At 41.3% G+C, this 24,237-nt stretch overlaps 1 long non-coding RNA gene across 3 annotated transcripts in view; it reads left to right on the forward strand.

Moving 5' to 3' along the window:
- Positions 1–24,237, forward strand: part of LOC135876850 (uncharacterized) — a 1,011,314-nt gene that overhangs the window by 13,080 nt on the left and 973,997 nt on the right. For 2 of the 3 annotated variants that reach the window (XR_010561317.1, XR_010561319.1), the window contains exon 2: positions 23,445–23,655. The exons of the other annotated variant lie outside the window; for it this stretch is intronic. This is a non-coding gene — a long non-coding RNA (uncharacterized LOC135876850). The remainder of the gene's footprint in view (positions 1–23,444; positions 23,656–24,237) is intronic. 3 annotated transcript variants of the gene reach the window in all.

The following is a 24,237-nucleotide window of genomic DNA, read 5'->3' on the forward strand; positions in this document are numbered from 1 at the left end:
ATTTCTTACCACTCTGCTCGACATCTGCAAATATTATCATATATCATATATTTACTTCTGGATCATTGACAAAAATATTGAATAGCATTGAGCATAGTACTGATCCCTGCAGAAACCCCACTAGTAGCATAGAACCCCATTCTCCATTGACAACTTCTTTTGGGGATTTGTCAGTTAGCCTGTTCTTAATCCATGTAACCGGTACTCTGCTGATATTGTATAGTGCTAATTCTTTAGTCAGAATGTCAACCAGCACTGCCAGATGTGTTACAAAAGTCTATACATCCATGCAGTTACCGTTAGCAACCAAATTCGTAATGTCATAAAAAAATTGTCAGGTTTGTTTGACATAACTATACTCCAAAAAATCATATCCCCATCCTTTAATTCTTTATTGATTGAATCCTGTATCAGATTTTCCATTATTTTGCCAAAGGTTTGATGTCAGAATAATTGACCTATTGTTTAGAGCTGTGAGGAGAAAAGTAATTCTGTTTTGTGGAGGATTTTGATATTTTAGACTTTGGTTTGTTCCAATCTGAAGCAAAACCCAAACATTTTGAAATTCTCCATGAAAGGGAATGAAGCCCTGGCTCTGGTGCAGTCTGGCGGGCATGCTGCCATGGAGCCACAGACCCTGGAAGCCCTGGGAATCCAGGTTGCCAAAGAGGCCTGCTTGCCCATTTTAATTCTTGGCACAACATTAGCACTTTTCCAGTCTTCTGGAATTTCCTCAGTATTCTGAAATTAACATCAGTGAGCCACAGATCTCCTCAGCCAATTCTTTGAAGATCCAGGTGCAATTTATCCAGTCTTGCTGATTTAAAATTCTTATCCCCAATAGATGCTATTTAAAATCCTCCGTAGTTAGTAATGGGTTGATAAGTACTTCATCACCCTCATGTGATATTAGTACATCATTGTGCTTCCTTTCAAATACAGAACAGAAATATGTATTGAAAATGTCTGCCTTTTCTGTATTAACATAGAATTATTAACAATTTTATCATTTCCATCTAGTACTGGTCCTGTACCATTGTTAGGATTTCTTTTGTTCCTAGTATACTTTTTTTTTTTTAAATCCTTCTTGTAGTTCTTAGTCCAGCCAGCCATCATTTTCCCCTGATGTCTGTAGCTTCCTTATCAGTTTTCCTACATAATTTGTAATTTATATATGGAGATATACCTATCTCATAGAACTGGAAGGGACCCTAAAAGGTCATTAAGTCCAGCCCCCTGCCTTCACTAGCAGCACCAAGTACTGATTTTGCCCCAGATCCCTAAGTGGCCCCCTCAAGGATTAAACTCACAACCCTGAATTTAACAGGCCAATGCTCAAACCACTGAGCTATCCCTCCCCCACTAATTCCTCTTTTTCCATGGGGGGGATGTATTTCTAATTGCTGCCTTCGCTTCACCACTGAACAGGGATGGCCGTAGCCAAAGTTGTCTTCTTTCTTGATTCTGAATCATAGCTTTTTGGCCATATAATAAACTCTTCTTAAAGAATTCCCAATTTCCATTCAAATTTTCTTGTCTAAATATTTGCTCCCTATCAATTTTGTTCATAATTTTCCCAAGTTTTAGAAAATTAACCCTTTTGAAACCAGGGCCGGCTCCAGGCACCAGTTTGCCAAGCAGGTGCTTGGGGCGGCAACTCAGGAGAGGGGCGGCGCATCCAGCTATTCGGCGGCAATTCGGCGGATGGTCCCTCACTCCCGCTCAGAGCGAAGGACCTCCTGCCGAATTGCCGCCGCAGATCGCAATCGCGGCTTTTTTTTTTTGCTTTTTTTTTTCGCCGCTTGGGGCGGCAAAAACCCTGGAGCCGGCCCTGTTTGAAACACAAAGTATATATATTATTGGTTGGGACTGTCCTCTTTTGCCCATATTGAATGTAATCAGGTTATGATCACTGGTCCATAGGCAACCAACCCAACAGCTTCCAGTCTAGTGATTAATTCATCTGAATCCATCATAGTGAGGTCCAAAATAGAATTACCTCATGTTGGGTGCAATACCTTTTGTGTTAGAAAAATCACTATCTATAATTTTTAGACACTCTTATGGTGTTTTACTACTAGCTGCATGAGACTTCCAGCATATGACATTCAAATCAAAGTCCCCAAAACAGCAGTTTTTCTTTCTACACAGCATAGGCATGTGCTAAAGGAGTAACTCATGCTATTCTCTGGTTTGGGTCTGTAACACACTTCCACCAGTGTTCCCTCCTGTGCTTTGTTAGTTAGCACATTGATCCATATGTGTTCAACAATGTTGTGGTTTTGAGTTATCAATAACCCTAAAACAGATAATGGTGTCTTTCCCCCCACACCTCTTTTACTCACTATCCTTCCTAAGCAGTTTGTAACAATTATAATAATTGGGGTTTTAATACATCTCTCCTGGATATAAATATCACAGTACAGAGAAGCAGTTACCCTGCTCCAGTCAAAAAGTACCTGAAAGTGCCCCAGGCTGGATTGTGCCTCATAAGCACTGCCACATACTGGGAATTGTTTGGGTATGCATCACCCCAACAGAAGGTCTAGAAGGTGCAATGTTCCCACTGCAGAGGGAGTGTAGTCATAGAGCTGTTCTTTGATGGTGCAATGTAAGCTCCACTCTGACAGGCCACACAATGGGGCTGGACCATGACTCTGCCTCTTTAGGGATGGCCAGTGGCACTAACTTTGGGCTGTTTTTGTACTTGGGTGAACACGGACTGCAGTTATGATCAGCCCATGACTAGGCCCTACCCTCTTTGTGCCATCTCCCAAATTATACCCCACGCAGGGGCTGGGAACAGCCTAACACAATCCCATCTGACCCCCTGGGTACATACGCAGGTAGCTAGCCCAGGCCACCACAGCTACACTACTGTTTTAGGCACTAGCTCAAGCAGAGCTAGTGCATATATGTCTACCCAAGATGGGAATTACACCCCTTAGCTGCTCTGTGGACATACCCTAAGACTGTTACTAAAATAGTTTCTTATTGGTTTAATTTAAAAATATTAGAAAAATATTGTTTCTTTATTAACTATGCTTTGCCCTCAAAGTTGAATTGAGACCATCAGTATGTTATTTGCCAAGTTTCATACACAATGAAAAATTGTTGACAGAAAAATGTATAGAAGAAGTATGAAGAAGAAAGCTAATAAATCATAGAAAAGCACAGAGGAGAAAACTCTAATCAGCAAGCTGTGCCAAAGGCTCACTAGTAGCACATAGGGTACTACATGACAGTGAATGGAAATTTTAAAAAGTACTTGGGTAAAAACCTAATCTAAAGAGGTTTGGTGCACCTCAACTCCTCCTGAGCTTGAAGAGACCTGAAGGTAATCAACACCTCACAGGATCATACTGGAGTACAGCTGGGCGGGAAATGGTTTTCCTGTCCTGCAAACATTTTTGACTGTTTGAAATGTTTTCCCATTTTGAATCAGGACAAAAAGTCAAAATGTCAACTTTTCATGAGCTGAAAAAAAAAACATTTTTTTTTTCATTTTAGGTCAGTCAGAATACTTTGAAATGTTTCATTTTGTTTTGGATCTCTTCCTCTTTTTATTATTTTTCTAATTAGCTAACATTTTGAAACAGTCATTTTGAACTGGAAAAACCTTTTTTTTTTCTTTTGAAAATATCTAAAAGAAACATTTTGACAATTAAAAAAAAATCTCCACTTATTTTTGACTCCGGAAATTATTGAACCTGACCCTGCTTTTCAACAAATTGGTGTTTTTCAAGGGGGGGGAAATTGTCAACAAATTTCCAACAAGAACCAGACTGAAACTTTTTAAACTAAAATATTTTCCTCCCAAAAATGTTCCATTGAAAACTTTGTGGGGGAAGAGGGAAATGTCATTTTTAATGAAATTTTACATGAAATTTTGAAATGAATTTAATTTTTATTTAGTTTTGATTTCCAAAACCCAAAATGTTGTCAATTTTTAATTTTACCTCTTTCTCGTCCTTTTTTCCTCTGAATCCAAAAGAATGAATTATGTATAGGGTGGCTGGGGGTGGGTTGGTTGGGGGTGCTGCTTCCCCACTTTTTCCTTTTCCTTTTCCTTTTCCTTATCTCACCTGTGGTGCCTGATCTGGTAGGCATACTCAGAGCACATAGACATTCACACAAAACACCTAGGGAGGGAGGGAGGTGGTCTTGCCTATAGCCCATTAGTTGGGGCTCTCAGTTACAATGTGGGAGACGCAGGTTCAATTCTTGCCTGTCCCTGATATGGTGAAAGGAATCTCTAACCTAACCAGTAGGCCATGCGATATTCTGGTGTGGGTCTCTCTCGGTTTCTCATGTTGTAGTTGATCTATTGTGTATAAATACACTGGGCCAGAGAGACAGTCAGAATGACTTTATAGCCATATGGCTAAAAGTTATAATGGGGCCACTGCCTGCTTTGGTGGAAGTGGCATTTCTTGGGAAAAAAGACTTAGGTGAGAATCCCAAGCAAAGATAGGTGCCCTCCTCTGGCCTTGGGCTTGGCCACAGCCCTTTTCTTAGCTAAGAGGGAATGCTAACTTAGGGAAGCTCTCTGTTCAGCATGCCGGCTTCTGTGGACCCCATTCTTATGTGCCGCTCTCTGCCCAGCCCATGTATAGTATAGGGACCATAGGTGCCTAACATGGGGCTGTGGTTTCCACTGGGAGCAAGGTGTCTAAAAGTTCCAGACCAAGTATGGTCAAATATAACAAGAAGAAACCCAGTGTAAACAAAAAGCTACTATTCTATGCTGTGTACAACTCCTGGCATTTCCTAACTGATAAAATGGTACATCAACACATGGTTATGTTCCTTTGAACTTCATTAAAAAATATTGTCCATGCTCTGAGGCCTTATAGGAAATCTAGGATCTCAGTTAGGAAAATGCCTTGACCAAAGATGCAGAAAAGTGAAATAAAAGAACTGCTGACTGATTTATTTTAAGACAAGACAGTAAAATAAGGCATAATCAGTAGAGGAATAAAAAAGAGAAGAGACAGACCTTTCTCCTTCCATCCTTAACATGCAGAACATATGGTCTGAATAAAGATATAGAAAAGATTCTGGACCCTAGGAAACCAGATCGTAGAAGCTAGAGATTGTATGCTGTGTTGTGAGCCAGCCAAAGTCAGCCTAGTCGTGCTAGATGCACAGCCCATTTCCCCTGAAATATCCATTATAAAAAGTGTATGACTTACATATCTTTTAAATGATCATAGACCACATGTACTCTGCAGCAGCTGCTTCCTAAATCTGCTAGAAGGCCCCTGGTTTCTGCAGTACCCTATTACAACAGACTGCAAGTGTTGTGGCAGATTCGAGTACATTTAAAAAACAGGAGAATTTTATTGAATTAAATATGAAAATGAGTAATACACTCAGTACAGTACCCCCTGTTATTTACTTTTTATATGAAATTCAATCTGTTTTATGCTGCTTATTAATCTTCAATTTTTTCAGTGTGCTGCAAAATTTTGTATTGCAAACACCTAATTATACAGAAGCTGGCAGGGAGGAAGCTGGAGATTTTGGCAGCTGCTTAGGCGATCACTGGGCCTTTTGACACTGCAACACACGCTTAAAGATTTCTGCTGAAACAGTCAGCAGGAATATAGTTATGTGGACATTTAAGTTACAATGATTGAGTTTTGGAGTTAACACTACAGAGAGATCAATGGGGCAACTCATAACTTCCAGAGCTGCTATTTCAGGCTGGCTGTAGAACCAAGAAGGCAGCTCTGCTTCGGTTTCCACTTGGATCCCATATTGAGTTTTTTTAAAACTGTCAGGGACCTAAATGTAATTTTTTTAAAATGAAACCATAGATTTAGCAGTACAGTTTTGCTTGAGGTGGTCCAATCCCCTGACCACAAAATGGTGGAAATACACAAGGCCCTGATTATAACAAATCACCACCTGCCTGCTGCCCTTAAAGCACAGACTAGGATTGATGTGAATAAAGGAAATATAATGCAACTCATAAAGTTGTATGTTTTCTTGCCTTTTCTTTCCATTTTCTTCTTTTCCCTTCTCTTTTTCCATTTTCCACTTTTCTTGTATCTCTATTCCATTTTCTTTCTCTCCCTTTTTTTCCTTACTTATTTTGTTCCGGATTCAGTAAATCACTTAAGCACATGCTTAAATCCCATTTAATCCAATCAAGCCTAAGCATATGCTTAACTTTAGGCATGTGGGAAAGTGCTTTGCTAAATGGGAGAGGCTTAATTAGGTGCTTATGTACTTTGCTAAATTGGGGCCTGAATTATTTTGCTTTCTTTCAAGTCTGGACTCCCCTCTATGTCTCTATCCCTCTGGCCTTGGCTACACTCGGGACTTCCCAGCGCTGCTGTGGCAGTGCTGCCGCGGCAGCGCTGTGAAGCGCGAGTGTAGTCGCGCCACCAGCGCTGCGAGAGCTCTCTCGCAGCACTGTATGTATTCCACCTCTCCGAGGGGAATAGCTTGCAGCGCTGCGAGCGAGCATGCAGCGCTGCAGGCTCTGATTACACTGGCGCTGTACAGCGCTGTACTCGCTGCGCTCGAGGGGGGTGTTTTCACACCCCTGAGCGCAGCAAGTTGCAGCACTGTACAGCGCCAGTGTAGCCAAGGCCTCTGACTCTTACATTATTGCCTTCATTTCCACCTATTTCTCTCCTTGACTCTGTGTATATGCCTCCCCAGTTGTCACCCTATGACACCTATTCTTCTTTCCCTCTCACCTTTTTTCTTCCCCCTCTCACCTCATTCTTACCTTCCTTCTCCTAGCCCTTCAATGGTTGTTTTTGTTGCCTCAGGTGAAGTTAAGCCTATCTCTCTCTACTTCATTGCTTATTATCCATGATTTGACTCTCATATTTAGATCTGAAAACTTCTGAGTTGAGGAACTAATAACCTGCCACATTTGTATACCCTAATTGGACTCTGCAGGCATCTTACCTTTCAATGTGTGTGGTGTTTCCTGTGTGTTTGGGTTTGTTTATAGCCCAAGTAATCTTTGCTAATAAAGTAGGCAGCCGGATCAAGCATCCCATCCTGTCAGTGCCTATGCTTGAACACTCAGGGTAAAGGCTCAGCATTTTGAAAGGATAGGGGCTGCATCCAGTACAAGGTACTAACCATGTTAAGCCCCTTCTGGAGACTGGTTACCAAGTCTCCGAATGGGATTCTAGTTATGCCAACCTGGATGGATTAGTATAGATCAGGGGTTCTCAGACTGGGGGTTGGGACTCCTCAAGGGGTCATGAGCTTATTACATGGGGGGGTTGTGAGCTGTCAGCCTCCACCTCAGACCCAATTTTGGCTCCAGTATTTATAATGGTGTTAAATATATAAAAAGTCTTTTTAATATGTAAGGGGGGGGTCGCACTCAGAGGCTTGCTACCTGAAAGGGGTCACCAGTACAAAAGTTTGAGAACTACTGGTATAGATGGTCAAGGTGTGGCCAGTCTGGTGCTACACCAGCAGCATAAGCAGGCCCTAACTCCTCATACCCAACCTCTGTCCCTTTACTGGTTCTGCTATGCACAGCAAAGGCAGGATTTGGCCCTAATTACATCTAAATGCTGTATTTTTTTTTATTTTTTTATTTTTTTGCTTCTTCACAGGATAGTAAGTAGAGCTGCTCTGGAATTTTTTGACGTAATGTTTTTTTCATTGGAAAATGCCAATTCATCAAAATTGAAAGTGTTTACCAAAAAAGGGCCTAATTTGATCAATTTCTCATTTTGAAAAAAATTTGAACCCATTTTCCTGCCCCGCTCTAATGGTAAGGCAGCTCCTGTGGTGATTGTATGTTTTATACTTATCCGGCAAAGCTTTCATTTGTTGCTGTACAGCTGCATTTGTATATTTTTTTATTATGTTCCATGGCAGTGCATACTAATTTATTTTCTCTGCTTGTCATCTTGGTAACCAGTGGTCTGACATTCATCCTGGTTTATTGCACAAAAGTAATTTAATACTTTAATAATGGAATAAATTATATACTATAACTCCAGTCTTAAATGCCTATTTCATTAACATTTTATAATTTTATTTTGCACATAAGACCTACAGTAAAGCTCCCTGTTGCTATAGTAAATCATTTTACAACTTTATTTAATATGTGGCAATGATATTAAATTCCAGATACCTTGCCCTATATCATAATAAATATATCTGAGCCAGATGTTACCAATTTCATTTGCTGAACCATTAAGAGATCACAAATGCATCTGAGAAATTTAGCCTCTGAAATAGATTAATATTTTGGATTTGTCACAGCAACAGCCTCATTTACACTTAAATATGAATAGTATCAAAAAAACTTGTTCCTCATTTACAAATTGTTTTATGGATGGCTTGAAAATATAGAAGAGGTGTCACACAGCCCATCACAAACAACATAACCTAAACTGGCAGAGAAAGAGTTAACTGAAGCCAGAGAGCAATTAGTACACCCAGTTGTCCCTGGAGGCTGGCCCAACCCCAATTTAGGATTAGGCTCAGCTGGGGAGGAGCTACGGGTGACTGATTAATAAAGAAAGGAGTTCATGCTAGTACAAGGCAGATATGAGGCCTATGGGGAAAGTAGGCCTTCAGATCCTCTTCTGAGAAGGGAGCTCTGGCAAAGGCCTAGGAAAGACAGTGGAGTGGAGTACGCTTCTGTGGTCAATCTTAACAAAAAGTAAGACCCCCAAGGAGGTAGTCCAGCGGGTGGGTTTCTGGAGGAAAGAGATATGATACAGAGAGAGCCTTGAGAGAGGCAGACAGGAGCCAGGCCTCCAGGGAGAAAATCCTGGGAGGTGCCATTGGTACAGGAGCCAGAAGGAGCTCTGCAGAGCCTGGGAAAAGGAGAAGAGTCTGCAGGAGTGAGTCCAGAAAGCGGCTGTGGAACAGGCCTAGAGGCAGGCTGAGCCAGGGAGTGGTTCAGGGAGACAGCAAAGAGTGCAGAGTAAAACTACAGACCACAGCTGTTTGTTACAAGATTCCTGGACTGGAGCCCAAAGTAGGAGAACCTGGGTTCCCTGACAGCCAACAAGGAAGGTGAAGTGAAAACGTCTTGTTACAAGGGATGTAAGGACCACTGACTGAGCCCAGAGCGAGGCCAAAAACCTGCAGCAAGATCATTGGACTAGTGTTTTGTGTGATTCTGTTACTCCAGAAGGGCTGGGACTGAACATGACCTGGCTGGAGAGCTGAGTCACAAGAAAAAGCAGGCCACTACATAGCTGGAGTGGCTGTCAGCAGGGGGCGCCAGAGGAGGCAAGCCTCTACAATGCATCTAGAAATGATGGGGTATACTGGTGGGTAAGTCACTCTTCTACAGTGTCACTAGTTTCACTTTGTTTAAACACCGTTAACTGTATTTCAAGTTGATTTTACAACTCTCATGTCCTATAGGGGCATCAGTGGTACATTTTGCTTTGCTAGACACTTCCTTATTAGAGCCTGATCCAGCACCCAATGAACTTAATATGCTGACTTTTTTGCTGACTTCAGTGGGAGCTGGATCAGATTTCAGTGTCCAGTGTGTGGAAATAATGTACTATGTGTTTGTGCAACTAATAAATATTGGTGTTACAGTAGCTCCCAAAGGGCCTAATCAGGATCAAGGGACCATTCTTATAGAGGTGGATGCAGTCCATGCCCAAAAGAGTTTATTATCTATAGCCTGATCCTGCAAATACTTAAGTACATGCTTAGCTTTAAATGTGAGTCGCCCTATTGACTTAAATGGGACTATTCTTATGAGGAAAATTTAAGCAGATATGTTTGCAGGATCGGGGCTTAAGGAAGAACTTTAGATGAAAACTTAAGAATTAAAATAAATTGATGTGTTTAATCAAAGGTTCTGTACCTGTTCATTGTTGGGAAAATGTGAAATTCTTCGCAATCTAGTATAATTTTCCCATACATTTAACTGGGTAATTGATCAAGCTGTGGCTCTAAATTTTGTAACTGATACGAATATATCTATAATGTTTAATAGTTTAGTCTAGTCTAATACAAAATCATACAAAATACAATAATAAAAGAGAGATTCACCACAGTATACAAAGAAATATCACTAGCTTTCTGAAGCTATTCCAAACCTCTGACAATCTGACCTACTAGTCTTGTTCAGAGTCAGCTGGTATGTATAAGTCTCTTGACTTAATATGAAAAATCAGAAAGGACCCAATGCCTCCCACATTTAGAGTGGATGGGAGTCAGAGATTCTAAAGCTGAATGGAAAGGATTTGTTCAGATCCAATTGCATGCTCATTTGAAGAGGAGAACTAACGTTACTTGCTCAGCCATCCTTCTCCCCTCCCCCACTCTGCACCACATACATGTTCTTGTTACTGGGCCCTCATTGTTTTGCTCCAAGTAAATAAAATACACTTTTGTTATAGGTGGGGTTGTAAGCATCGCCTGTTGTAAATAATGTATAGTTTATCCTCAAAAGACGTGCCAGAGTTCAGAAGGAATGAGAAACAGATGTTGCAAAAACATAATTTGTAGGGTCTTCAAGCCCATCAAACATTGTGGTTGTAACCTTTGTGACAAGAGGGGAAAGCCTATTTTTGCTGGCCACAGAAAAGGCTTAAGAGACACTTCACACATCCTTTACCACCCAGCCATTCCATCAGCTGTAGCAACCAATTCTAGCACTCGCAGAAGGGGGGAGGGAGGGAAATAAGGGACAAGCAACAGTAGCATCTAGAGCATTGTACAAGAGTAGTGTGGGAAGGTGGTAGAGGGAAAGACCCCTTCTTTGTCTCTCATATTTGGCTTTTCGCCTTTGTTACTCTATATATTTATATCAAAGCTCAGAGTAATAACACTGACTGGCAAACATCTTTGTTAATCCACAGTTAACCTTGTGCCCTTCCGGAACATTGAGTTAATCAAAACTCAGTTCACATGGGGGAGGGGGTAGGAAGAGGGGATCAGACGAGGGGATCAGACCCCTGTCGATGGGCAGGGGACCCCAGATCCTGGCACATATTCAAAGGTAGGGAGAGGGGCTCAGAGGCAGCCCTCTCAGATCTTGGCACACACGGGGGAAGGAAGGAGATGAGGCTGACAAGTGCACCTGTTCCTATTTCCCCCCCCCCCCATCTCTCTATGCCACTGACCTCCATGTCCCCTTTCCCCCAAACTAGGCCCACAAACCCTTTCTCCTCCCCTATCTCTCATCCCCATTTATCCCCCTTCCCTCACTTAACCCCAACCCCTCCCCACATATTTCTCTGCTCTCTAACTTCCCTACCCTCCCAGCAAGTATTTGCATGTGTAATTTTTATTTTCTTTTTAAAAATTGTTTTAGGGCCTTCTGAATATTCTTCTGTACTCAGATTACATTTCCCCCAAATACAAAGCCCCTTTAGCAGAGGTAGACATGCCTTTTTTTATTTCAGATTTCTGCTTGCAGTAGGGCTTGAATTCATAGTGCCTGGGTGATGATCAGGTTGAATAGCCACAACATTGCCCCAGAGCAATGGTTCTCAACTATTGTGGGCTGCATATGCAGCTCTCTATGTGGGCTGCGTCCACACCATATATATACCATCTGTATCGCCATGAGGATGTCACATGGGTCACAGCTGTGTGCTGACAGGGCCACAAGCGGTCCGCAGGTTGAGAACCACTGCCCCAAAGCCACACTCTTCCTATGAGTAAAGTTGGCACTAAGCCCTCTTTGGCTCTTTCTCTGCATGTACTCACTGTAATCCAGTGGTTTTCAACCTGTGGTCTGCAGACCCTTGCATGACTGCAGACTATGTCTAAGATTTCCAAAGGAGTGTGCACCTCCATTCAAAATTTGAGGGGGGTCTGAAAATGAAAAAAAAAGATTGAAAACCACTGGTGTAATCCATTCAGTGTCATGAGCCTTAGGCACAAAACTAACTGAAGAAGTGAACTATTTTGCTAATAACAAAGGGATAGTGGGTGCCATGCACTTTCTGATGGTAAACCTCAAGTGAGTAAGACCCTTGTACTATGATCAGAGCCATGGTTTTATCTCCAGGTCTGGGCAAATATATTGGTAGACTATGTCAACTTTAAGAAAAGTTGTTTTTTTCCCCAAGGGATTGTATCTAGGGGACTCTTTAGTTAAATTACCCCAAATTTGGAATACTAACCATATCCATGTCCCCATGACGCACACGAATGTCAACACGGTCCGAATAACTGTGTGGATTTTAGAGCGTTTAGATGAGTCAAGCTTTAAACAGAAAGCTGTTTTTAACTTTAACCGTAGCAGACCTAGTGGTGTCCTATAGTGGCTTGTGTGTCCTTTCTCTCTAACTGCCCTATTTTCAACTTTCACCATTTGCTATTTGGCTTTTTACACCTCTTTCTAGAGCCAGGATGGGCTATTTTTGAATTTTCTCTCAGAATGAGCCTTTCTTTATATTTGTTGTTCCATGGCTTTTCATACAATTCTGAAAGCCACATTACTATAATTTATCCAGGGTAATGGTGGATTCTCCATCACTGACCATTTTAAATCAAGACTGGATGTTTCTAAAAAAACTTCTCCAGCAATTATTGTGGGGATGGTCTCTGGCCTGTGTTATACAGAAGGTCAAACTAGATGATCCCAATGGACCATTCTTTTCCTTGGAATCTATGAATCTGTGGGGAAATTTGGGCACCTTTTCTAAAGTATAAAAGGCTTTTAACTTTAAAAGAGAGGGGGGCCTACTGGTCGGTCATTTTCTCGGGGGGGGGAAGGGGAACTCTGCAAAAAACAAAAACAAAAAAAGCCATGTTCTTAAATTGGATTAGCTACCTGCATTAGCTAATTTTGGATAAAATAGTAGCGAAGACATAACAACTCAGCTTTAAACTTCGATTAACAGCTCATGATAAAGCTTTTAGTGGAGCCTGGGGTTGAAATCTATTTAACTTAGCTTAATTGAGGTTAAAAGTAAACGGGTTACTAACCTGAGTTAAAAACATACTTTTTTATTTTTGCAGTGTAAACATACCCTTAGTCTGAAATAGTACCATGGGTTAAACTTTGAGGCTGTGTAGCAAAGAACATCTCCTTTCCTGGACTTGAGGAAAGGGAGCACTATGGAATTGGATTTGCATACTGAGGGTTGGCTGCAGTGGCATTTTCCCTGGTTTGGGGATGGATGCTGAATTTTTTGTTTGTATTAGCGCAACAGTATTTTTAACATATGGCAAAGGCACCTAGAGTTCTGGAAAGGCACTCTTTTGTCTTAGTAATTTTAAAAGTTTTATTTAAATTTATATTTTAACTAATGAAGGTTTTGTATGCCTACAAGTTGTGTTCAGGGCCGGCTCTAGGCATCCGCAAAGGAAGCAGGTGCCTGGGGCGGCCAATAGAAAGGGGCGGCACTCAGTAGCATAGCTAGGAGGGAAGCGGAGGGAGTGGCCTCTCCCCCACTGAGCACAAGTGGCATCTTGTCAATTTCCTGGCGCCTTTGTACTCACCCGGGGGAGCGATTTTAAAAAAAAAAAAAAAAAAAAAAAAAAAAAGCGCTGCGGCGCTTTTATTTTACTCACCTGGCGGCGCTCCGGGTCTTCGGCGGCGGGACCTTCACTTGCTCTGGGTCTTCGGTGGCATTTTGGCGGCAGGACCTTCAGTGCCACCGAAGAAACCCGGAGCGAGTGAAGGGCCCGCCGCCGAAGTGCCGCCTAAGACCCAGAGCACCGCAGGGTGAGTAAAAGCGCCGCAGCGGCTGGTGCCTTTTTTATTGCTCCCCCTGTTCCCTCCACCTGGCTATGCCACTGGCGGCACTCCGTACGTTACTGGGGCGGCACGTCCCGGTCTGCGGCGGCAATTCAGCGGCAGGTCCTTCGGGTCCCTCTGTTCTTCTTCAGCGGCACTTCGGCAGCACTTGTAGTCCTCGGCGGCATTTTGGCGTCCGGTCAATCGGCTTCCCCCCCCACCCCTTCTTGGGGCAGCAAAAAAGCTGGAGCCGGCCCTGGTTGTGATACAACCCATAAATGGAAACTATAGGTGTAGGTTGTCCCCATGTTTTATATTGAAACAATAGCTGTTTGCTTCCTGCTTGTCCCATGGTTTCATGGATCAATACTGTGTCCTTCTTTCCGTATCTCAGCATGCCATGCCTGCACCTTTTTCACATCAGAATCTCCTACTGCTTTCTTTGCCCCTTGTATTTTGTTGTTCAGATTTAGTATCACACATCTTTCCTCACTGTCTCTTCTCTCTCTAATTTAGAAAATCAAATCTACAATTATTTATGCTGATTTAACATGTTGCCTTTCTAGAGCAATATTATAATGTTCATACATTACTAGCTACTATATTTTTGCTTCACTTTTGTGCCCTGCAAATACTATTCTGATTTTTGTTGCTTCTGCTTCATCAGGTGTTTTGCATTTTCACCACATCATATTTCACTATACATGTAAAGAGACTGCTTATCTACAAATGTGAATGGAAGCATACAATTCTTAGGAATGTCAAATATAGCTATGAATATAATGTTGTTCATGTCATCTGTCACTAAAAGCGGGAGTAGTTGGCATTATAGGATTCATACACGATACTCTGTTTAGTGTTCCCACAGTTGCTATTATGATTTCCATGGCTAATTCTATTTGGCCTTGCAATGCAAATATATTACTTTGTAGCAGGTCCTATCCCCATACTTGGAAACGAACTGTTTTTATTCCCCTAGATATTAGTTGCTATATCTCATGAGTCTACAGAGAAAAATAAACATTTTATGATAAAGAAACTGACAGATACTTCATGTTTGGAAGCACATGTTTGGAACAGATTCTTGACTTCAGCTGAGATTGATACAAGACACACAGGAGAATAATAGAATTTTCATAATACACATCCAGTCCATTGAATTTTTGTATGTGAGTGAGTCCTTTTTCTTAAAATCTGAGGATAGTATATTTTGAATGTGGTAAGGATAGAGGGCTTCTCTGTTGATGTGAACTTCACACTATAATTGACAAATGAAAGTCTCAAAGTACAAACTGAAGTCAATGTAGCTGTGCCCATTTACATCAGCAGAGAATTTGGCACTTTCATCTTCCAGTGGGCTAAATTTTACTCGGATCATCTTTCTCAGGGACTTAGGGATATTTTGTATAATAGTATATTTTGGATAGAATAGGATAAGAGTATATTTTGCAAATAATCTATTAAATTCTCAAAGTCATATGCTTGACCATATTTCTAGTTATTTGAGTTTATTTTCTTATAACCTTTCAGTAATTGGTTGGTGCTATATGTAGGTGTGAGGCATTCAGCCATCTCCCTGACATTTGTTCGGGAAATAATCACAATATTTCTGTACTTTAAACTGGTATTACCCCAGTTGCTGCCATTGTTCCAGTTCATGACCCAAATGAATGGTGCAGGGTGAGATCTGTAGGTGCCTGTTTATGAATTCTCATGATCACAGTTCTTAATCTTATTTCAGAAAAGTTCTCAACTTCCCAGTTTCTTCTCTTTAGCTTCAGGTTTGCTGATCTGCTTCAATGACAAATGTCTCTACTGAAATAGATTCATTTTATTTGTGTCTCACGCCACATTTTTAAAAAGCTCTTTGATATTTAGGGACTAATAAAGCTGGGAAAATACTGCAAGAAATTTTCAGTGAATTATTGGTTCATTTACTAAAATGAATTCTCTTCAGTTGTTTTTGATAGATATTCCAGTGAATGGGTTTAATGGCAGGGATACCCACAGGATCAGAAAATGTTAAATGAATATTGGAATATGAAATCAAAATTATCTTTCCATGAAGTATTCAAACCAGAAATCAGATCCCAAGAGCTCTGCTCCTCTAATAGGGAACTGGGTTATTCATGAGAACATGAAAATCGGGTTTGTAATGAAAAACAATGGTAAGAAGGTGAAAGATGTGCTTTCTCAACACAAGTTATTCAGCTAAGTACATGAGTAAATGACCTTGACAACACCCCATAGAATTTCACGCAAACAAGATGAGCTAATGGTCCCTTCTGGTCTTAAAATCTACAAAACTATAATCCTTGGAATGCATAGGGCACATACTGATTTCTTCTATCTGCTAGCCCTATATGAATAATGGAATCAATCTGATCAAAATTTCCTGTACTAGTTTGTTCAATTTTCTTCTTTACTTTTACAATATGATTGGCAGCCTGTGCCTGTAGACACTTACTTATGTCTGAAGTTACTTGTAAAAGATGCTCCATGGGTTGGCTGACTGGGAATTGCCAAAATGAATAAGGGTGATAAGGCTGCTATTGTACCTCACAGAGACATCAACAGTATGTTTGATCTCTATCAAGTCTGGTTATCCAAGCTATTGTTTCCATTTCCACTTGAAACATAGACAAAACAACAATCACAGAGTGTTGTTGAAATCTCATTTCTACCAAATACTGAACATGTTTTCAAATCTTCGGACTACGTGACAGCCATGCCCACTGACTGCAAACAAGATTTATTTATCTTTAAACTGAAATAAAATGTGTTTCAGTAAGAATAGTAGATATCTGACCTATGATAACATCTTGTTTAAAGATCTCTTAGTAGTTTGCTATCTGTAAGGCTATGTTTATGTCATGGAGGTCATGGAAGTCACGGAATCCGTGACTTTCAGAGACCTCCATGACATTCTCTGCTTCAGCCCCAGGGACTGCAGGGGACTCGAGCTGGCAGCCAGTGGGGCCCTAGCAGGGTTCTGGCGACAGCAGTGACAGGGGGCCCCCTGCAAGGTCCAAGCAACAGGTGACAGACTCCTGAGGGGGCCCTCAGGGTTCCAGCGATGGGTTACAGCCTGGCACGGGGGAAGGATGTCCCGTTTTCTCTTTGGGAAATATGGTCACCCTGCAGTTCCCAGCCGCCGTGGGCAGAGGGGGGCCTCCCTGCAGCTTCCAGATGCCCTGGGCAGAGGGGGAAGCCCACAGCTCCTAGCCACCATGGTGGCAGGGGAAATCATGGAGCTGTATCAGCAAAAGTCAGACATGTCATGGCTTCCGTGAATTTTTGTTTATTGCCTATGACCTGTCTGTGACTTTTACTAAAAATAACCATGACAGAATCTTAGCCTTAGCTATCTGAAATGGTCTGAGGAGGGCTACTCTGTAGTTACTGTACCTACATTAGGAAGTGTCCGAGGATTGCATTCTGGCCACTGTAGATCAAAGAACTTATATACCTCCTTCTTTAGCAGACTGTATATTGGGCAAGCCATTTCCCTTGCTATAAAGTGGCTTGTTTCTGTACAATTTTATCTTTTTAACCATATAGAATTAGATTAGATTGTCTGAGGAATGGCGTACCCTGATGTTATTCCCATAAGTCTGATTCCAGTCTATAGGAAATTGGGCTTGGCTAGCCCTTGGCATTGCTGTAATAAGATACTTCCCTGGGTCCTTGGCTGTGGACCCTCAAAAGCCTATGCAGCATCTGTGGGCAGCAGCCATATGAATGGGTAGGGCCCTTAGTTCTAAGATAAATGGAGAAATGCATTTCTCCATTTACAGCATTTCAGTAGCAATCAGAAAGGGAAGAAATTTAATATTATGTTTGCCTTTACTGAATTTCCCAGATGTTATTTCTTTGCTAACAGCTTATTCTATACGATTTTCTATATAATCCTTTTTTAATCCCAAACCCCTACATGATGGTCACCTAATATGACAACTGTGACGGGTTGGATGACAGAAACCCCCTTGGGGCTGCCAACTGATGTGCCAAGACTACTTCTGCCACTGCTTTCCCTGCCAGTTTGGGACTCCAGTGCCCTGCCTTGTTGTGCCAGCCACGCTTGCCGGCCACAAACACAGACCCAGGTCTGAACCACATCCCACAAGCTGCAAGCTTAATTGAAAGCAGCTTAAGAAGTGTTCCTGTCTTTAACACTCAGATGCCCAACTCCCAATGGGGTCCAAACCCCAAATAAATCCGTTTTACCCTGTATAAAGCTTATACAGGGTAAACTCATAAATTGTTCGCCCTCTATAACACTGATAGAGAAATATGCACAGCTGTTTGTCTCTCCCCCCCCCCCCAGGTATTAATACATACTCTGGGTTAAATAATAAGTAAAAAGTGATTTTATTAAATACAGAAAGTACGATTTAAGTGGTTCCAAGTAGTAACAGACAGAACAAAGTGAATTACCAAGCAAAATAAAATAAAACACACAAGCCTATGCCTAATACAGTGAGAAAACTAAATACAGATACAACCTTACCCTCAGAGGTGTTCCAGTAAGTTTCCTTTTACAGACTAGTTTCCTTCTAGTCTGGGTGCAACAATCACTCACACTCCCTGTAGTTACTGTCCTTTGTTCCAGTTTCTTTCAGGTATCCTTCGGGGTGGAAAGGCTATCTCTTGAGCCAGCTGAAGACAAAATGGAGGTGTCTCCCATGGACTTAAATAGACTTTCTCTTGTGGGTGGAGACCCCCTCCTCTCTCCTATGCAAAGTCCAGCTCCAAGATGGAGTTTTGGAGTCACATGGGCAAGTCACATGTACATGCATGACTCAGGTTTTACAGGCAGCAGCCATTGCCCACATGCTATCAGGAAGACTTCTTACGTAGATTGGAGCCTTCCAAGATCCATTGTTCATTAAGTGGTTCTTGACTGGGCACTTAATTTGCACATTCCTTTCTCAAGAAGCTGACCCAATGCTTTACTAAGGCTACTTAAAATCAAGCAAGTACACAGCCAATCTTCATAACTTTGAATACAATAAGGACACATGCATACAAATAGGATGAATATATTCAGTAGATCGCTACCTTTACATAGATATGTTACATTGCATAGGCAGCATAAAACATATTCCAGTTATGTCATATACATTCATACGCATATTTCCATAAAGCCTTATGGAGTGCAACATCACACCAACATCTGCCGCTGTCCAAATGAAATGTATGCAACTGTATAATGAATTTCTGGTTAAAATATGGAAGCAAAATTTATCCTGCCAAATAAAGAACATCTTTATCATGCACTCAAGACTCCAAATTTACACTGTTTGACTTAATTCTGAACTATTTTGCAAAATACCCAGGATAAAAACATCATCATTCATTCTATTTATGACTAGACATTTGGTATTTACATCATACTTTAAGCACATTCCCTCCACTTTCAGTCACATTTTTTGTGGTAAAATAACTAGGGTCCTGCCATATTCACAATACATTTTGGTAAATTTCAAGGTCCTAGGATTTTAAAGATATTTAAATCTGAAATTTCATGGTGTTGTAACCAGGGGGGTCCTGACCCAAAAGGGGATTGTGGTGAGGTCGCAAAGCTATTGCAGGGGGGTCGCGGTATTGCCACTCTTACTTCGGCACTGCTGCTGGTGGTAGCACTGCTTTCAGAGATGGGCAGCAGGAGAGCAGCAGTTTGGTTTAGCCCAAAATAGGATCCAATTAAAAAGTAAAGACAGTAAGAAATAGCTCACATCATGTGAGAGACTTGGTCTAAGATAAAGTGGAAAATGTCATGGAGATATCTGAAAGTCATGGAATCCGTGACCTCTATGACACAATCTTATCCTTAACCATGAATAGTCTGTCTTTCACCCCAAATTAGAAGCTGGACATTTGTTCATCTTGTGAGTCAAATCTACATCCTTCTATATGTAGACAATGTCTCTTATTCTCTTGCAAGTCCTAAATAATATGTACAATCAAAGAATTTATGGAGTATGTCCTCCAGATTTGGATGATAAGTAGAGCCCTGAAAATCTGCAGGTATCTGCATCCGTGGATGAGGATGCAGTTGTATTCACCATGTTTGTGGATCGGATGCAGATATAATTATTCAGATTCAGCTAACACTGGTGAAAGTTCACTTTGTTTTTAAATTGCATTGTCAGTTCGTCAGCATGAATTGAAATAGTCACTGCATCACCCCTCTGCACTTCCTTGCCAGTTGTCTCCAGAAAAGTCAATGGAGAAACTTTATTTTGAATTTCTAAGTACTAGTGCATACAGTTTGAAGGGAAATGAAAAATGCAAATCACCAATTTGGAATACATTCAGATTTCTTACTGGTGACAACAGAGATACTGCATGTTGAATATGTTGCATGCAAAAAAGTCTGTGCTTTTACTAGCCATAAAACCAGTACTTCAAACTTACTTAACAATAAATGTAGACCGGAATTGGGATCCAGTTTGCAGAAGATATTCACTAAGAAATGTGTCACTATCAAACGAGACATGAAGACAATTGCGACTCAGGAATTATTGAAGTTTGTAGCAACTACCTCAAAAGGTCTTATATCTGTTAGCGGTGAGGGATTCCTTCCATATTCTCAATGTTTGATTAACATAGGTGCCAAATATGGTCAAACGGATGCATGTGTGCTAATACCACATTCCACAACATTAACCCAGCATGCTGCACTTGTGGCAGAATTAAAAACAAATGTCCACGGAGCTGAAAAACATTCTTGGCACAGTGGGTGGAGGGGTTACCCTCGATCTGTGGATGGATGATTCTAGAAAAGTTGCCTATTTGGGAGTAAATGTTCATTACATGGAGCCATAACAGTTTTTGGAATGGTAGAGCGAGTGCTTTGTGTGACTCACTTTGACAGTGGGAAACCAAAAACTGCAGAGAACATTCATTTGGTTGTTATTCAAGCCCTCAGAAGATTTGATATACACAGCATTACCAGCCAGATGGTTTTCTTATGGACCGGGGAGTGAACATGGTTGCAGCCCTCAAGTCCTATGTGCGAATAAGCTGTTCAGTGCACACTATAAATACCATACTTGAGCACACTGCCAAACCAGAAAGAGGAAGCAGTAACCAAACTGATCCACACAAGGCAAAATCTAGTTACTTACTTCAGGAGTTCTGGACTTCAAAGCAGATTGCAAAAGTCTCTGAAAGGAGCTGTAGAAACATGATGGAACAGCAAACTACTCATGTTTTAAGACAATCCAGGAGCAGTGGGACAGAATATATGAAATTTTGCAGAAAAGGGGGATACTCAGCTCATTCATAGCATTGACCACAACACTTTGAACATTTTAATAGGGTTCCTGTAGCCCTTCAAGGAAGCATCAGATGCACTGGAGCAATCATGACAGCCCACTTTCCACTTGGTGCCCATTTGGTACGAAAGGCTGAAAAAGCATCTCCATCCTTCTACCATTGATGTAGAGTGTCTGTCAACTCAAATCCAAAGGCTTAAAATGTCTCATCAAAAACTTTTTGATATCAAGCCTATGCACAGAGTAGTGGTTTTCCTGCACCCACAAATGAAGGGAATGAAAGTTTTCACTGAAGAGGAGAGACAGGAATTTTATCAAGCAACCAAGGAGTTTGTCTCATTGCAGGAATATTTTTCTCCTGCAATGAATCTTATGCTGCTTTCGTCAGCTCTACACAGACAATATCATCAAAGGAGACAAAATGGTCACATACAGAGTCTAAGGGTTCAAATAGCAAGTGTGGAAATGACTATGATGAAGTGCCAAAGTATATTATCCTGAAACGGAGAGAGAATGAAAATGTGTAACTGCTGGCATGGCGGAGACAACACAAGCACAACTTTCCCCTTCTCAGTCGAGTTGCATGGTATTCCATTCTTGCATCAAATGGAATACCCTCCGAGAGCCTTCTCAGTCTCTGGTCACACAATTAATGAGAATCGTACTTCACTAAAGCCAGAAGTGGTGAATGATGTTTTTACACAGTAATATTGCAAAGAAAATCAGTTGTCCCGAGGAAGACAATTCAGGGCTGGTAGTTAGCCCTACAGTGCTTTAATTTGTATTGAAAGAGGTGCCAGGGCTCAGCCCCGGTAAACCCTGGAACTGGCTGGGTGGCCGGACAGCCCCTACACCCCTGCTTCTGCGCCCACATGGGGAAACTGACCTAGAGTCACAGAGCACCTGGCATTGCTCCTTGCTCCCCCACCTCAGCCCCCTAGGGGGGCGCAGAGGATGACCTGCCAAGCCAAGAGGTGCCGGGGCTCAGCCCTGGCAAGCCCCGGCAAAAATGAACCACTCTAGCCCTGCGATAGTATTCTCCTGGCATGCTTCCACAGGGAGGACCGACTCCTTGACCCTTGCACTATCTGGACTTAGAGTATCATCAGCTTCAGTTACTGCTGCATCAGCATGGCATTTTTTTTTCTCAACATCACTAGTAACTGCACCACATACAGCAAACAGCTTTATTGATTAAGACCTCAGAAGGGCTTTAAATCAATGGAATATAGCAGACCACAGCAAGAAGTGTTGAGCAGGAAGCTTGGAGACTGACACTTACAGCTGCTGGGAGAAGACTGCAATCCCTGAGTGATAAGGGCAGGAATCTGGATTGAAACACAATGCTAATTTCCTCAACACATGAACTGCTATGGGGGGAAAACCAACCCTAAGGCTATCTTTTATTTTATAGTTCAGTTTGTGATTTTGAGCATTATTAACCTGAGACATGTATTTTATTATTTTTTTATGTAAAAAGCTATTTGTTCTGATGTCTGTTGTATAATAAGATGTTTAACAATAATGCGTGCATTTATTAAGTCATATAGCTTTCTTATAGTGTGTGCACGCATGCACACAGACACTCCTTCTGAGAGGCACAGGAAGATAGGGTGCTGGTGCGGATGCAGATAAAAGGTGGAGTATAGATTGCGGGTTGGATATAAGTTGATTCTTGTGGATGTAGATCGGATGCAGATCTAAATTTTTGTATCCATGCAGGGCCTTAAAGATAAGGGATTCTGTTAGTTTTCATTGTACATTGTTTCACTCTAGAAGAGAGGAATTGGCTGGCACAAGCAAGAAGGAATTTTGAAAGATATAAACAAGATGAATAACAGGAGTACTTGTGGCACCTTAGAGACTAACAAATTTATTAGAGCATAAGCTTTCGTGGGCTACAACCCACTTCTTGCATCCGAAGAAGTGGGTTGTAGCCCACGAAAGCTTATGCTCTAATAAATTTGTTAGTCTCTAAGGTGCCACAAGTACTCCTGTTATTCTTGCGGATACAGACTAACACGGCTGCTACTCTGAAATAAACAAGATGTTACTTCAGAATATTAAGAGAAATTACTTAAAGGGGGATCCCAATTGATACAAGGGGCTAATAATGAAATCCTTGAAATGAATCAAACATAAAAAGCCTCCAATAAGAAAAGCATAGAGGCAATTTGTTATGCATCAACTCATTTACAAGATACCAATGGAAGCAGCAGAGAAACAGAAAGTTAAAATCTGAGCACTCACTTGGCATGTGTCCAATAGGAATTAGAGGATGAGCCCCTCCATAGAGCTCTGAAACTAGGGTATATAAAACTGAGGTCACCATGGGCTCCAGAGAGTTGGCTGAATCCAGCAAGAAGCTACAGGATCCTAAATGAGACTAACACCTGGATCAAACATATGGAAATGACTCTACCCCACCCCACGGTTAAGAAGATAAGAAGCGGTGAGATTTCATTTTAAATATTGTATTTCCCTTTCTGTTTCAGACTATCTTGCTAAGAGCTTGTCTACACTTACCGGGGGATCGACGCGTGGCTATCAATGCATCAGCAGTCGATTTAGCGAGTCTAGTGAAAACCCGCTAAATCAACCACAGATCTCTCTCCCATCGACTCCTGTACGCCACCTGAATGAAAAGTGCAAGGGGAGTCGACAGGAGAGTGTCTCCCATCAACATAGCATAGTGTGGACCCCGCTGTAAGTAGATCTAAGTATGTCAACTTCAGCTTTGTTATTCACATAGCTGAAGTTAGATCAATCTCCCCCCATAGTGTAGACAAGGCCTAAGACTGCACTCTCTACTGAGACCTCAAGTAACCATATTTTAGATTTTAATTCCTTTTGTAAATCCAAGCAAACTGCTTTTGATATTCTAAACTTGTCCCTTTTGGACCAATCCAGTCAAACAGCTCTTAAAAAATGCCTTACAGTTCAGTGCATCCTTGTAAGTGTGATAAATGTGTTTAAATAATAAAAAATTGGTGATCATAAGTAAATGTAATAAGAAATCTTGGTAATTTGCATTGTTCCTTGATGTAACTGCTGAGTCTCAACTCTGGTCTGTGATAATTGCTTTCAAGATTGTATTCTATGTATAGTACACACCTAGAACAATGGCTTTGTCTACACTTGAGTGGTGAATTGGTGATTGTATATTAATGTGGTTCTGTGTAAATTAATAAATGGTTGGTTGGTTAAGAATTACCAAGTATCCTTACTTGAGAAATATTGTTTAAGTTCAATTTACCTTAGAAGAAGCCAGCATTAAAATTAATATGC

The sequence above is a fragment of the Emys orbicularis genome, chromosome 3 (genome assembly GCF_028017835.1).
Source record: "Emys orbicularis isolate rEmyOrb1 chromosome 3, rEmyOrb1.hap1, whole genome shotgun sequence".
NCBI classification, from domain to species: domain Eukaryota; kingdom Metazoa; phylum Chordata; order Testudines; family Emydidae; genus Emys; species Emys orbicularis.